Here is a 14,550-nt window from a genome sequence, read left to right on the forward strand (position 1 = left end):
GGTGGTCCGGAAAACCTGAAATAACGCGACAGATGTCATGGAATAAAGGATATAAGTTGAACAATACAATATTGTATTCAGTTGCAGAATACACGCGTTCTACTCACAGCGTATCTCTCTTGCAATAAAACAAATAAATTGAAGTACTACAGATTGTAATAACTTCGGTCATCTTCGCCAAATATGACCAGAAAAGTAGTTGTCCCAGCGATATTTTCAAAGCCTAGAAAACGAAATTATTTCTTCGAAAACTTTAACTTGAGAAACAGAGTATAATAGCAGAGAGAGAGAGAGAGAGAGAGAGAAATCCGGTACACAGAATTAGTAATTCAGCACAGACTTGGTTTCGGACCAGAAGTTCAATAGGTATTCTCTTGTGAGTCGATACATTATAATTAAGAACAAGTTAACTGTTGATAATTGAGTAATTCTCTTCTTCAAGCATTTACAGAACTCTCAAATAATGAGTAATACAATAGTTTAATCCTAAAAAAAAAAAAAAAAAAAAAAAAAAAAAAAAAAAAAAATCATAGTAACTTTAGCTTTGTTATCATAGCAACGTGATTGTATATCTTAACTTTTGAAAAAGAATTCTCTTATTTGTCAATAATTCTAATAACATCTACTTAGATGAAAACTTCAGGTGCATGATTGTAGTGGAAATGTAACGTATTATCTTCCGCTAGAATAAATTTCAAAAACATATTAATTTCTACAGTTTGCAGGACGGTTGAACACAATGTTGCACTGAAACAATGAAACGCCTGAAAGCAGAACCAGACTTGATAACGACAATCGTCACTGGTGGCGAGATGTGGCTCTTTCAGTATGATCCTGAAACGAAAAGGCAATCCATGCACTGAAAACTCCTTCATCACTGCTAATGAAAAAGGCACACAAATCGAAAGTGAAGCTCATTCTCTTGTGTTCTTTGATATCAGTGACCTACTCATGAGGAATGGATACTATGAGGTCAAACAGTGAATAAGTAGTATTATCAGCAAGTTTTGTTGAAGCGGTGAGAACGCGTGAGAAAGAAAGGGCTCCTCTTGTAGGAGAACTGTGAATGGTTTGTGTATCACGATAATGCTCTTTCGCATACTGATTTGACCATTAAGCAGTTTCTGGCAGCTAAGACAACTCCAGTGTTGGAATACTCACCTCTTTCGCTGGGTTTGGTATCGTGCGATTTTTTTCTTTTGCCGAAAGTGAAATCTCTCAAGGGAATTTATCTTCGGACTGTGGAAGAATTGAAGCAGAAAACGGCAGCGGTACTGGAGATGGTGGCACCTGACGATTTCCACAACTGTTTCCAACAATGGAAACTCGTATGCAAACGTATATAGAGAGGTGAAGGGAGTATGTTGGAAAGGATCACATTCAATTTGTAAATTTGTGACAATAAACCGTACTTTTGCCACTAGTTCCGTTAGTTTTTTAGCCAGACCTCGTAAATGTCGAAGATTTAAAGGAAACGTTTTTAAATTCTGCAGTAGAGCCCGGCAAGAACAGTAGAGCCCGATTCCAAAGGGCCCTGGTAGAAATCTTCTGTCTTTTCCTGAAATGAACTCGAGCGCTGATTGACTATTGAATGCTCTTGAATTAGATTGTTTAGAACAGCACCGAAACGAAATCTCTTGAACGAAGTTATTGAATTCAAGATAAAAAATATCGTCAGTGCTGAAGTCATTTTCATCAAATAGCCTTGAACAGTCTTGAACAAGAGTCTTATTCACACTTTCTTTGACAGCGTGCAAATGTATGAAAAAATTGTTCGCTTATTCATTTAAGGAATTGTCAACTAATATTGTTTCCGTGGTTTGTTCCATAAAATAAACTACGCGGCATCGATGAAACAACTTCTGATCTGCAGTGAGTACGAACAGCTTCAAATCTAGTGTGTTCTCCCAACTATCTTTCGGTGGAATTTGTTCAACTTCAGTCGTTCAGAGCATGATTACGTTCGTCTTCGTGGAATAGGAGGATTTGCAGAGTAAAAGCTCCGTATGATATTTGTGTTTGAGTGGAATTCCTAAGTTTTCTTAGTTGTTGAAGATAGTGAGGTGAATATGAAGTGTTACTGGTAATAATAACAGTTCTTGGTTGATATATAGCGCTGGTGATTGATCCCTAGAAATGAAAACTTGGTGACTTCAGATTGTAAACAAACATTCTGTTGAGGCTGGTTGCTTGGCGCTGGAGGCCTGGCTAGCATTTAAATACATTCTACTATTTCCTCAAATGCCGGCAATCGAGAACATTGTTGAGATTCCATTATATATTGTTGAATCATTGTTTGGAATAGAACTTAAATATATTTCATTGTTATTTGACGTTAAATACGAACATCATTGAATTTTTAAATTTAAATATGTAAATATAACGTCAAAAGAAAAACTATTGTCCAGGAACTATTATATATAAAACAATTCTTCTCAGAGTATATATATTTCTTCATTTGAGGCAGTGTTCTGTTTCCTTTTGCATTAAGACAGTATTTTGTTCCAATAAGCAGGGTGCCAGTTCCTAGAAGTCAAGTCATTCACTACGTTCATTGTCCGCTATTTTGAATCCTGAGTTCTGCTTTAAATACAGCTATAATGTCATCTTGTACGAGGTGTAATTCGAAAATTAGCTATTATGATGATGCATTACAATGCTCAAATAAGAGTAGTAATATATTGTTTCACATATGATGCTATAATATTTCGGTGGAAATGTATATTGATATGAAACAAACAGGTAATATAAGTGAATGGATTTGCAATGAGTGTAAACGCTGTTATGTAAGTGAAAATTCTATGAAAACTGAAGCACTATCCGCGAGTACCGCAGCTTTACTAGGTGTTAATGATTCTACTACTTGTAACACGATTGGTAATCCTATTAGTATTACAGATATAAGAACAAAGCTTCAAGAGTTGTGTGTTCAGATTGCTCAACTAACATCAAGTGTCCAATTCATGTCCATCAATATGATGAGTTACTTAAAAAGTTTGAAGTAGAGATTAGGGAGAACGTCAGACGGGATAAAGAAATCACGAAATTAAAAGCGGAAAATGTAGAGTTGAGAACTCAACTAAAACACCAGGCTACAGAATTGAATGATCTTAACCAGTACGGGCATAACAAAAATATAGAAATTCATGGAATACAAGAGCGTGTTGGTGAGAATTTAAAAGAATTTGTAATTGATATGGCAAGAAAATTGCGAAGAACAAGATATAGATGTAGTACACCGAATTCCAAATCAATATATATATAATAAAAGTAAGTGTGGTTTGTCCGTGCGTGCCACAAAGGTTCCGAAACCAAGACCCGGAGCCCCATGGAAGTTATATAGTATTGTAGCTCTGTATCTTCCATCCATGAAGAAGGTTTCGGTTTGGACCAGCAAGGGTCCTAGAGGGAGAAAACGTCCTAGCAACGGTGTTACTATGATTTAAAAAATGGGTTAAATTTTAACGACAATGCGTGCATTTCTTTATTTTCAATTTCAATGTTGCTTTTCTTTCTACATAAATCATTATTGATCGAATATTCCAGAATGTTCTAGAATTATCAACAATCTCGGAAAATATTACAGACTGTTATAGAAGATTCCCAAAGGTTCGAGAATGTTCTAGAATTTTCAGGACACTCTAGAACCTTTTAGAATGATCCAGGATGTTCTAGAATGTTCCAGAATGTTCGAAAATGTTCTAGAATGTGTACCACTAGGAAGGTACGCATTTAGAATACGGGGTTATTTTTATTAAAGCTTACAGGTATCATTATCATTATGCTCAGGTTCTTCTCAACCTATTTAATGTTTTGAAAGAAAAATAGTGGGATTATGTCTAGATGATGGGACCCAGACAACAGAACCTACCTTAACCTAACCTAACCGAATCCAAGCTACTACTACTATTTGTATTACTACTAGCACTACTTACTACTACTACCAACTACTACTACTATTAGTGATGTGAGGTGGAAAATTTTCCGCTATATTTTTCCGGAAAATTTTCCGTTCTAAAAAAATATCAGTAATCAAGTAACAATTCCTCAGCAATCATAAAATTGGTTGAATTCATGTATAGAAATGTTAAAAAGTGAAAGATCGTTTAAAGAATCTGAAAATTTTCATGGCTCAGACAATTTTCAGTACTATGTAGGAACAAGTGAAACAATTTTTCATGAATCGAAATATTTTCTCTTATATGGAAAAATTGAACTTTTTATGAGTCGGAAAATTTTCATGATTTTGAAGCAAAAAGTAAAACAACTTTTTGTGAATCGGAAAGTTTTATTGCTCTGTAGAAACAAGTGAAAGGAATTTTCATAGATCGGAAAATTTTCATCACGACGTAGAAACAAGTGGAAAAAACTTTTCATAATCCGGGCAATTTTGGATATTACGTACAGCGATGTTAGGTGGAATATTTTCCACTATATTTAACTGCACATAGAGCTACAAAATTTAATTTCTGTAGAGGAAAATTAGTCAGCAACAAATTATAATTTTCCAATTATCTTTCGGGAACCGGATTCTATTATTTAAAATTTCAATTTATTAAAAGTCATGAATATTTTCCGATTCATAAAAACATACTCCACTTATTCCTACATCGTTGTTTAGCCGTAAAATTTATTGGTAATAAATATTGTCTTAAAAAGTTTTATGAAGTGAAAATCTAACGATTCTTCATTTCAAGAATGTTTCAAAAACTTCAATGCGTTCTTCCCTCAGAATTCACCTTTGATCTTACAATATTAGATTTCGTCAGTTTAATACGCATAGGACAGTTTTCTCATAGCTCTACTACTTTTATAGATTTACATACTGCAACATTTATAAATAAGTACATATAATATAAAGTGCCTACTGTAAATTTTTGACTACCCAAAATTCGAGTTTAAGTAACTAATGAAAGCAAATACTGATCATTTTCTGGAAATAAACATTTATTTATTCATATATTCATTCAGGAGAGACAGTGAAATATAACAAATAAGGAAGCTGATTTGTGTAGTTGTTCTTCTAATAAAATAATAAAAGAAATATAAAAAGCTGCACTATTAGCGCTGCTTTCTAAAAGCAACAAATAATTTTATTTTAATTTACAAAATAAAAAACATATTTCTTTTATATATATATATATAAAATATGTACTTGTTCTATCGAATCGTCATTATTTCTAATACATTTTTATACATAATATTGGTAGTTTTACAATACAAATATATGCTGTAAGATGTTGATTATACAAAATTCCAATATTGAAATTATGATTTACAAGTGTTAAACACAATAAAATCAGTTTTTCTTATTTTCTGTTACAAAAATAATCTTCATAAGGAACTTTTATGTAGTTATTTCATTACATAGGCAGGCCTACATGTGAAGAAATAGTGGAATTTTCTGTTTCTGAAATTGATAAATTCACAAAGGTTTCTTTTCAATTTCTTGTTACATTTTAAATATTGGAATGGGATATTTGTTCCCTACGAATTCGATGTATGTTCCCTGCACTTTACACACACACAGAGCGAAAGAGAGAGAGAGAGAGAGAAACACTGTATATTTTTACTTCCCAACTTGAAATATTAGAAAATTTTTTGGTTTCCGAAAGCTAATTGGAAAATGATAATTTGTTGCTACCTAACTTTCCTCTACAGAAATTGAATTATATAGCTGAATGTGCAGTTAAATATAGTGCAAAATTTTCCACCTAACATCGCTGTACGTAATATCTAAAATTGTCCGGATTATGAAAAGTTTTTTCATTTGTTTCTACATCGTGATGAAAATATTCCGATTCATGAAAATTCCTTTTATTTGTTTCTACAGAGCAATAAAACTTTCCGATTCACAAAAAGTTGTTTTACTTTTTGCTTCAAAATGATGAAAATTTTCCGACTCATAAAAATTTCTTCAATTTTTCCATATAAGACAGAAGTTATTTCGATTCATGAAAAATTGTTTCACTTGTTCCTACATAGTACTGAAAATTGTGAGAGCCATGAAAATTTTCAGATTTTTTAAACGATCTTTCATTTATTAACATTTCTATACATGATTTCAATCAATTTTATGAATACTGAGGAACTGTTACTTGATCACTGATATTTTTTTAGTACGGAAAATTTTCTGGGAAAATATAAAAGAAAATTTTCCACCTCACGTCCCGGCTAAACAACGATGTAGGAATAAGTGGAGTATGTTTTTATGAATCGGAAAATTTTCCCATCACTGTACAGGACAAACAATTTTTCGACTCATGAAACAATGTTTCATTTGTTCCTACATAGTACTGAAAATTGTTTGAGCCATAAAAATTTTCAGATTCTTTAAACGATCTTTCACTTCTTAACATTTCTATACATGAATTCAATCAATTTTATGAATACTGAGGAATTGTTACTTGATCACTGATATTTGTTAACGGAAAATTTTCCGGAAAAATATAGAAGAAAATTTTCCACCTCATATCACGGTTAAACAACGATGTAGGAATAAGTGGAGTATGTTTTTATGAATCGGAAAATTTTCATCACTGACTACTACTACTACTACCAACTACTACCAACTACTACTACTACTACTACTACTACTACTACTACTACTACTACTACTACTACTATTTGCTCTATTATTACTACTGCTACTATTTGTTCTATTATTACTACTGCTACCACTATTACTACCAACTACTACTGTTACTATTTGCACTACTTCTACTACTACTACTTCTACTAAAGGCTGTCTCCCATATCTAAACACAATTATCTCTGTGGCGCCTCTGAAGTTTACCTGTTCCAGGTTGAGTATCGCCATGCGCCAACACAAGAAGAGTCTATATAGAGTAGCGACACTATTTCCACAAAGAAACATGTTTCAGAGTTACGGTAAGAATTACTTGTTCAGAAGCATAATTAACTAAAATTATAGATTACTGAGAAACAACTTTTCTGGGAGGTACATTGACAGAAAGTTAAATACATGTCAGTTTCACCTTCAAATTACTTAATGCTCTTTGGCACCAGTGTGCTCAAATAACACCAAAGAAAGTTAACAGGCAACGATGGACCGGAGTCTGAGTCATTACATTTATTTACAAGTTTGTATAAAAAAAAGAAGATATAATGTCTACAGACATCGTTGAAAATATAATGATGGTTTCAGAATTATTACAAAGTACCTAAAATGTCCGTTCTTCGCACAAGGAAAATACGTTTATAGGAAATGAATTACTCTCTATAAATTGGAAATTAATATATGCCAGAGAAACTTTTAAAATATAAGATCTGATCAAGGAAAAGCAAAATTGCCAGACAGTTAATTGTATGCCAGTGATATGTTTAAAACGTAACAAGTGAAAGTAAAGTGCTAAAGGTAGAACTTAGCGAACAGTGTATTAAATGGAATTTAAGAGTGTTAAGTAATAATAACGTTAAACAGAATGCCGAAACGTAAAAGAGGAGGTAATCTTGACACTGGTGACTCAAAGAAGGACATAGAAAGAACAGCAAAGAAAAGAAACAGATGAGAAGCACGAAGCACGTTTAGTGTGACAACGGAAGAGAATGAATACATTAAGGAAAAGCTTAACATATGTGCAACAAGTAGAAATTAAAGAAGAGGATCGAGTGAGACATGCAACAAACAGACACAGAGAAACTGCTGAAGAAACAAGATTAAAAAAAGAACTACGTAGAATTACAATGAGTGAAGTTGGTGAAAGACAACGATCGCAGGCGCATGAACAAAACATTAGTGTACAACACCAAACAATAAGATAACACATGTTTATAAGCAAGTATTGTAATAAAACAACTTGGTTAAGTATGAAATAAAATGAAAATAACATTAAATACAAACTAGACTTTTCTTTCACTACAATTTTCATCATTTGAATTTAATATCATTATTGTTGCTTTTCTTTTTAAATGAATTTCCGTTCACCAAATTTTCCATTTTTGCATAACCGTGCACTTCATACATAAAAATACAAAACTTATTAAATAGTCACAAATCAATTTATAGCGAGTCACCTATCTCCTATAAACATATTTCCCCCGTGCGAAGAACGGGCATTTCAGCTAGTGGTACTAATTAAAGCAAGAAAAAAGCAATAATTGTGCAGTTCAAGACACGATCGGTAAGGGATAGGTGGTTAAGTAAAAGAAATACAGGGTTGGTTAGCAATAACTTGATTTCTGGGAATGATGATCAAAACATTTTTGTGAATGTAAATTTATCCCCTAGAAATAAGCAACATTTTTGGAACGGCAAGAAACGCTGCGAGAAATATTCACCACAAATTTTGTTGGGTTAGTGCTAGTGGCCAAATCTTAATTAGAAAAAATGAAAGTAGTCCGGTAATGATTATAAAAACTGAAGATGATTTGCCAGGTTTCCCTAATTCCATCAATGAAGGAGACAGCACTTTGCCCATTAATTGAGTAATATACTTGGATGATGATAGTAAGTAAACGAAAATTACGTCTAAAGAGTGTATTAAATATACATATTTAATTAAATATATTATGTGAAGTGAATTGAAAGGTGTAATGTTTAGAATAATAAGCAGATTAGTAATTTCAATATTTTTAATGATACTATACTATTTAAATCTATTTAAGTATGAGGACTGGTACATTGTATTTTTTATGTATCTATATAGCATTATGGGAAAATATTTGTTATTCTGCTGTGTAAGAAGAGCTCGAATACTTGTTCAAAAAAATTCACATCACTATTTATTTATTTATTTATTTATTGATATTACAAACTATTCTAGCAGTATGTCAGTAGTTAATAGCACATTTGATATATTCTACCAAAATGTTAACAGTTTAAAAACCAAAGTTAATGATTTTTATCTGAGCTCAACTATGTATGATTTTGATTATGTGGCTATTACTGAGTCATGGTTACAAGCTAAAATATTTAGTACTGAACTGTTTGATGACAAGTACCAAGTTTTTAGGAAGGATAGAGATCTGGAACGTTGCGGAACGCGTGATGGGGGTGGTATGCTCTTAGCTTTTAACAATAATTATACTTCAGAGAGATTAAATGAATTTGAATTACCGAACTATGAAGATTTGTGGGTCAGAATTGAGTTATCTAATTCAACTTTTATATACGTTTGTGTAATATATTTCCCTCCCTATAGAAAAAGAAAAGTATTATTTAGATTTTTTTAGAAATATTGAAAGATTCAAAGAACTATCATTGTCCCATAAGGTTCTCATTATCGGTTATCTCAATCTTGGGCTCTTAACAGAATATATGAATGGTAATTATTTCGTAACTTTGTCTAATTTGGAAACTAATGTTTTACACAAATTGAACTTTTTGAACTTTTCGCAATTAAATACTGTTAGAAATGTAAACAATAGAATTTTAGATATAGTATTAACTAACATACCTAATATTGAAGTTTCCAAATCCGACGTTTGCTTTGTCCAAGAAGATAGACATCACCTGAGTTTGAGTATTAGTATTCAGTTTCTAAAACACTGTAAAATCTATAACGAACTTGGTGACGCAGTTTATAATTTTAACAAATGTGATTTTCTGAAGCTGTATCAGCTTCTTAAAGAAAAGAATTGGGATTCCTTATACGTAATTAATGATGTAGATGAAGGTGTTAATTATTTTTATTCTGAATTGTACAAGGCACTTGATGAAAGCGCACCAGAAAAGGTTAAGAGTAAACGTTCCTACCCGCCTTATTTCACTGTTGAAATAATAAAAATCTTAAAGAAAAAAGATCTCATTAGACGTAAATTTAGAAAGTCTAAGCGTTACTTTGATTACATGCACTTTGTAGATATTAGGAAACAAATTAAATGTAACATCGAATTAGCTTTTCAAAATTATAATCATCAGGTAGAAGCGAATATTGTTAATGAACCTAAGGAATTTTGGAATTACATAAATAATAGAAGATGCTCAAAAGTTAATATGAATCAATCTGTCCTTGAGTATAACGACGAAAAATTATTGATGCTAACTTAAAATGTGAAGCTTTTGCTACACACTTTCAATCTGTTTATAGTTGTGAACCATCTAATATAGATCTACATGAAATATGTTCTATTGAAATTCCTTGAACTGTAGATATAATGGTTTTAGACAAGGTCTGCGAAGCTGAAGTTGGAGAAGCAATAGACAAAATGAAAAAAAATAAAATCTTTAAGTTTTACGTCCCACGGTTATGCCGGTTAAGCTAAAGGAGACGGTGAAGATGAGAAATGAATGAAATGGTGGAATGAAGAAAGTGGGGAAAACGGGAGAACCCCGAGAAAACCCACGAGCACGATGTTTGTCCACCACAAAGTCCACACGGCGCGAGCTGATATCGAACCAGGGACCCCAAGCACCGGAGGTGAACGCTCTACCACTGAGCCACCGCGCTCCCACAAAATGAAAAGTAAAAGATGGTTTGGCCATGATAGTATATCGTCCTATATTTTTAAGGGTTGTAAAAATATTTTATTAAACCATTGACTTATCTGTTTAACTTGTCTTTGATTCAATGTAAATTTCCTACGAAATTTAAAATATCAGCGGTTTGCCCGGTTCCTAAGGTTAATCCGGTAAGATTAATGCAAGATCACATACCAATAAATCTAATATCATCTCCTGCTAAAATATTCGAAGCAATCATTTATAAACATATGTTTAATCATGTATCTACTTCTTTATCGGATTTTCAATGTGGCTTCAGACGCAATAGATCAACTATTTCAAATTTGCTGACTATAAATCAAGTAATTAATGATTCTTTCAATAAAAGGTCTCAAGTAGATGTAGTATATACAGATTTCAAACGTGCTTTTGATTTGATTGACCATGGGGTACTTCTTAGTAAACTGAGAACGTTTGGTATATTGCAAGAACTGGTCAAATTGTTTCATTCATATTTGAATGAAAGCATTCAATATGTTATTTTTAATAATATTAAATCTAAGGAATACACAGTGCATTCTGGGGTATCTCAAGAATCGAATTTGGGTCTTTTACTCTTTCTTATTATGATAAATGATTTACTCAAAATGTTTCAATATAGTTCATGCTTAATATTTGCAGATGATACCATATTATACAAAGAAATCCGCACGGAAAGTGATTGTATTAAATTACAAACAGATGTTAATAGACTTAATGAGTGGTGTAGGAGAAATAAATTTCAGTTGAATATTTGAAAATGTTATGTAATGACTTTTACTCTTAATAAAAAACGCACAATATTTGAATATACTATTGGAAATCAGACGTTAGAAAGAAAGGAAATTATAAGCGATTTAGGTGTTTGGTTTGATATTAATTTGAAATTTAAACATCATATAAATATAATAACTAACCAAGCTTTTAAAATGCTGGGTTTTATTAGGAGGTCAAGACGTTATTTTAAAAATCAAGAGACTATATTATTATTGTATAATGCATTTGTTCGATCGAAACTAGAATATGCATCGATTGTTTGGGATCCATTTTATCAGTGTCGGAAACAGCAAATAGAGAAAGTTCAAAATAAGTTATTGAGATATACTGCATATAAAATACATGGTATCCAAACTCGTTATGTTACTTATGATGAACTTTTAAAAAAATTCGAATTAGTGTCACTTGAAAATAGGAGATTTATACAGCGAGTATTATATCTTAAAAAAATTAATTGATGACAAGGAAGATAACGTATTCTTATTAAGTAGATTACCCTTTTATTGTCCTCGGCAAAATCTGAGAGGTACACATGTTTTTATATGCCTGAAAACAGAATAAATGTGAACAGAAATTCGTGTAAATTATGTGATGCAGGTAACAAAATTGAGTCTATGGGATTGGATTTATTTCAGTATGAACCCTGGCCCTTTTGATGCGAGGAAAACCCAGGAAAACCTCATTCAGGGTGACTGGCCTGAAAAAGCGTTTTTACAGTTTTTCGGCCGTGCCCCCACCGGGAATCGAACCCGGGACCGCTCGCACCGAAGGCGAGAGCGTTAGCGACTATGCTACGCGGGGCCACACCTTGAAATATTGTTCTACTGTTTTGACATAGCAATGACCACAATTTTCACATGTCTTTTTTGACCCAAAGCCAAAGTTTGCAGGTTGAGCCAGGCAATACTGAAAAGAATCAGTTCCTTTTCAATCGTAAAAGGAGGTTCCGAAAAAAAATTGAACTTTACCTTAGTTCAAGAGTTAAGAGGGAATGGACATATTTGAGTCCAATAAATAATTGGCCTTAATAAAAATAACAAAACACGAGACCTATCATCGTCTATTTTGAATCATTCACCGCAGTTCCCAATAGGATTAACCATAACAGGAAACAACGGTTTAATACCACTCACTTCTAGTCGCCATTGTCATTAAATAAAGCGACGATCAATTGGTTTCGACAAATGCTCAGCAGTTCGTTTCCTTAATTTACAAGGAAAAACACAAGAATAGACAAGAAACAAAGAAAGAAAGAAACGAAAGAAAAGAGGGGTAAAAGTGAGGATTTTCCTTTGTTGTTTTGGTTTCATTCAGATAAAAAAATATTTGAGGAAAAATTGTTAACAGGAGAGGGTGGAAAACAATAGTAAAATCTTGTAGCATGTGGCTATGCCACAGCAATCTCTGATGTTTGTTCAGTTAGAGTAGTTCAGAAGATTTGCTTGAGTTATACGTGTTTAGGGTGTCGAAATAAGTACTTCCTTTGCAATTGCAAAATGTCTGAAAACGTTTCACGAAAGTGGTAAAAGCGGAAAACGGTTTGCGAAAGTGGTTAAAGCGAAGTCATTAAAGTGTGTTAATTTCGGTGAGGAACATGTGCAAACAAAGAAACCAGGAAACAACGGAGAAAATTCTAAACAAGATATTAATTCAGAGAAAGACTCGAAAAACGCTTGAGAAAAGTGGCTAGAACGGGAAAAAGGCAGTAGTAGCCTCTTGCACATATGCACATGTCTCTCTCGCATATGTGCATGTGCATTTGTTCTACAGAGTTCTTGTAACAATTTTCTCGTACTAGCTACACGATATGTTAACGTATCACAATGTATTTTCTGATTCACTGAGCATTTTTGCTATGAAGTGTTGGCAGAAGCACATTTCGATCAATTATGAACAACACTACAGATTACACTACGGAAATATGCAGTTATTACTAGATGGATTTTGTGTATTGGTTTATAAATTATATCTCATTATTTAGTTGTTGTATTCCCTCATGGCTATATGGTTAGCGTATGCGCCTTCGGCGTGGGAGACCTGGATTTGATTCCCGGTGAAAGCTCATGTGGTTCGGATACCACGTTAAGCTACGGATCCATATGTCATACAGCCTGGGCGCTGAACGTGTCGCTAAACTAAATCAACTAACCAATCACTTACTAGTAGTTGTAGAAAAAAAGAATGATCCAATACAGAAGATAATAAAAGAAAATAAAAGTTGATAAAAGAAAATAATCTATATTATTCCAAGTAGTAATAATGTGAAGACATGTATTTGCTTATCTAAGCCACAGAAAGGAACAGAAACAGTGAAGGTATTTCTTTTATAGAGTTAGATACAGAGTTTAATTTTAATGTGAATCACGTTGTTTGTGGACCACATTCAGATATATCTATACAAATCACCTATTAACAAAACAATTCCTAACATACAAAAAACGGTATAATGAATAATCATAATTTCATCATTCAACTGAAACACAGAAAAATTATGGCTTTTATCTACAGCCTTCGTTCCTTACTTAGAAACTCTGACAATGTGCAGAACATAACTTTAAAGTGAACAACAGATGTCAGGAGAAAAGAGAAATTACAAATAACACGTAAGCTTAGCAAAAATACTGTAGTCTGGTACGTAAAGTTCAACAGTAAAATAAATAAATAAGTATGGACATCACAGGGAAATTATTAACTTAATTCAAGTGAATGAGTGATCACTACAGAAATCATTAATTCAAATGAATGACTGATTACTACGGAATCATTATTTCCATCTTGTTCCTTACTATTGTTAAATACTCTGCACATTAACAACATCAATTAGACGCTGCCGGGTGGGAGTCTCAGAGTATATGTGTTTCATTGTTCTATATTTATGTCACACTCCAATTAATTTTAGTCGAATTGGAGTATATATATATGTTATTAAAACAATTTTCTTTTCTTAAATAAATCTTACATGAAACCAACTGACCAATGAGTTGAGTTTTAGTTTAGCGTCCCTTTCAGCAGCGAGGCTATATGAGACATGGACCTACTGATTAACGTGGAATCCGAACCACATAAGCTCCCGCTGGAAATCGAACCCGGGTCTCCCACGCCAAAGGCGCGTACGCTAATAACTAACCAATGAATACGATAAAATAAACATTTTTAATACAGAGAAGATGAACCACTAAACAGGTTTTAAGTAAGTACAATTATTTATATTATTTTATAGTTAGTACAAGCAGCTCGAAACAAGGTGGAATAACCAAAAAATCTGGCAACGGACAAGAAGGCCTAGAGTCTAAGATTGCTGAATGATTGCTCTAGAAACTGAGTTACTA

The 14,550-nt window shown here is 32.8% G+C and overlaps 1 protein-coding gene across 5 annotated transcripts in view; it reads right to left on the minus strand.

Annotated features, from left to right (window-relative positions):
* Positions 1–14,550, minus strand: part of Root (ciliary rootlet coiled-coil, rootletin) — a 533,338-nt gene that overhangs the window by 40,093 nt on the left and 478,695 nt on the right. The gene's annotated exons all lie outside the window — the stretch shown is intronic.

The sequence above is a fragment of the Thermobia domestica genome, chromosome 5, assembly GCF_964235325.1.
Source record: "Thermobia domestica chromosome 5, izTheDome1.hap1.1, whole genome shotgun sequence".
Lineage (NCBI taxonomy): Eukaryota > Metazoa > Arthropoda > Insecta > Zygentoma > Lepismatidae > Thermobia > Thermobia domestica.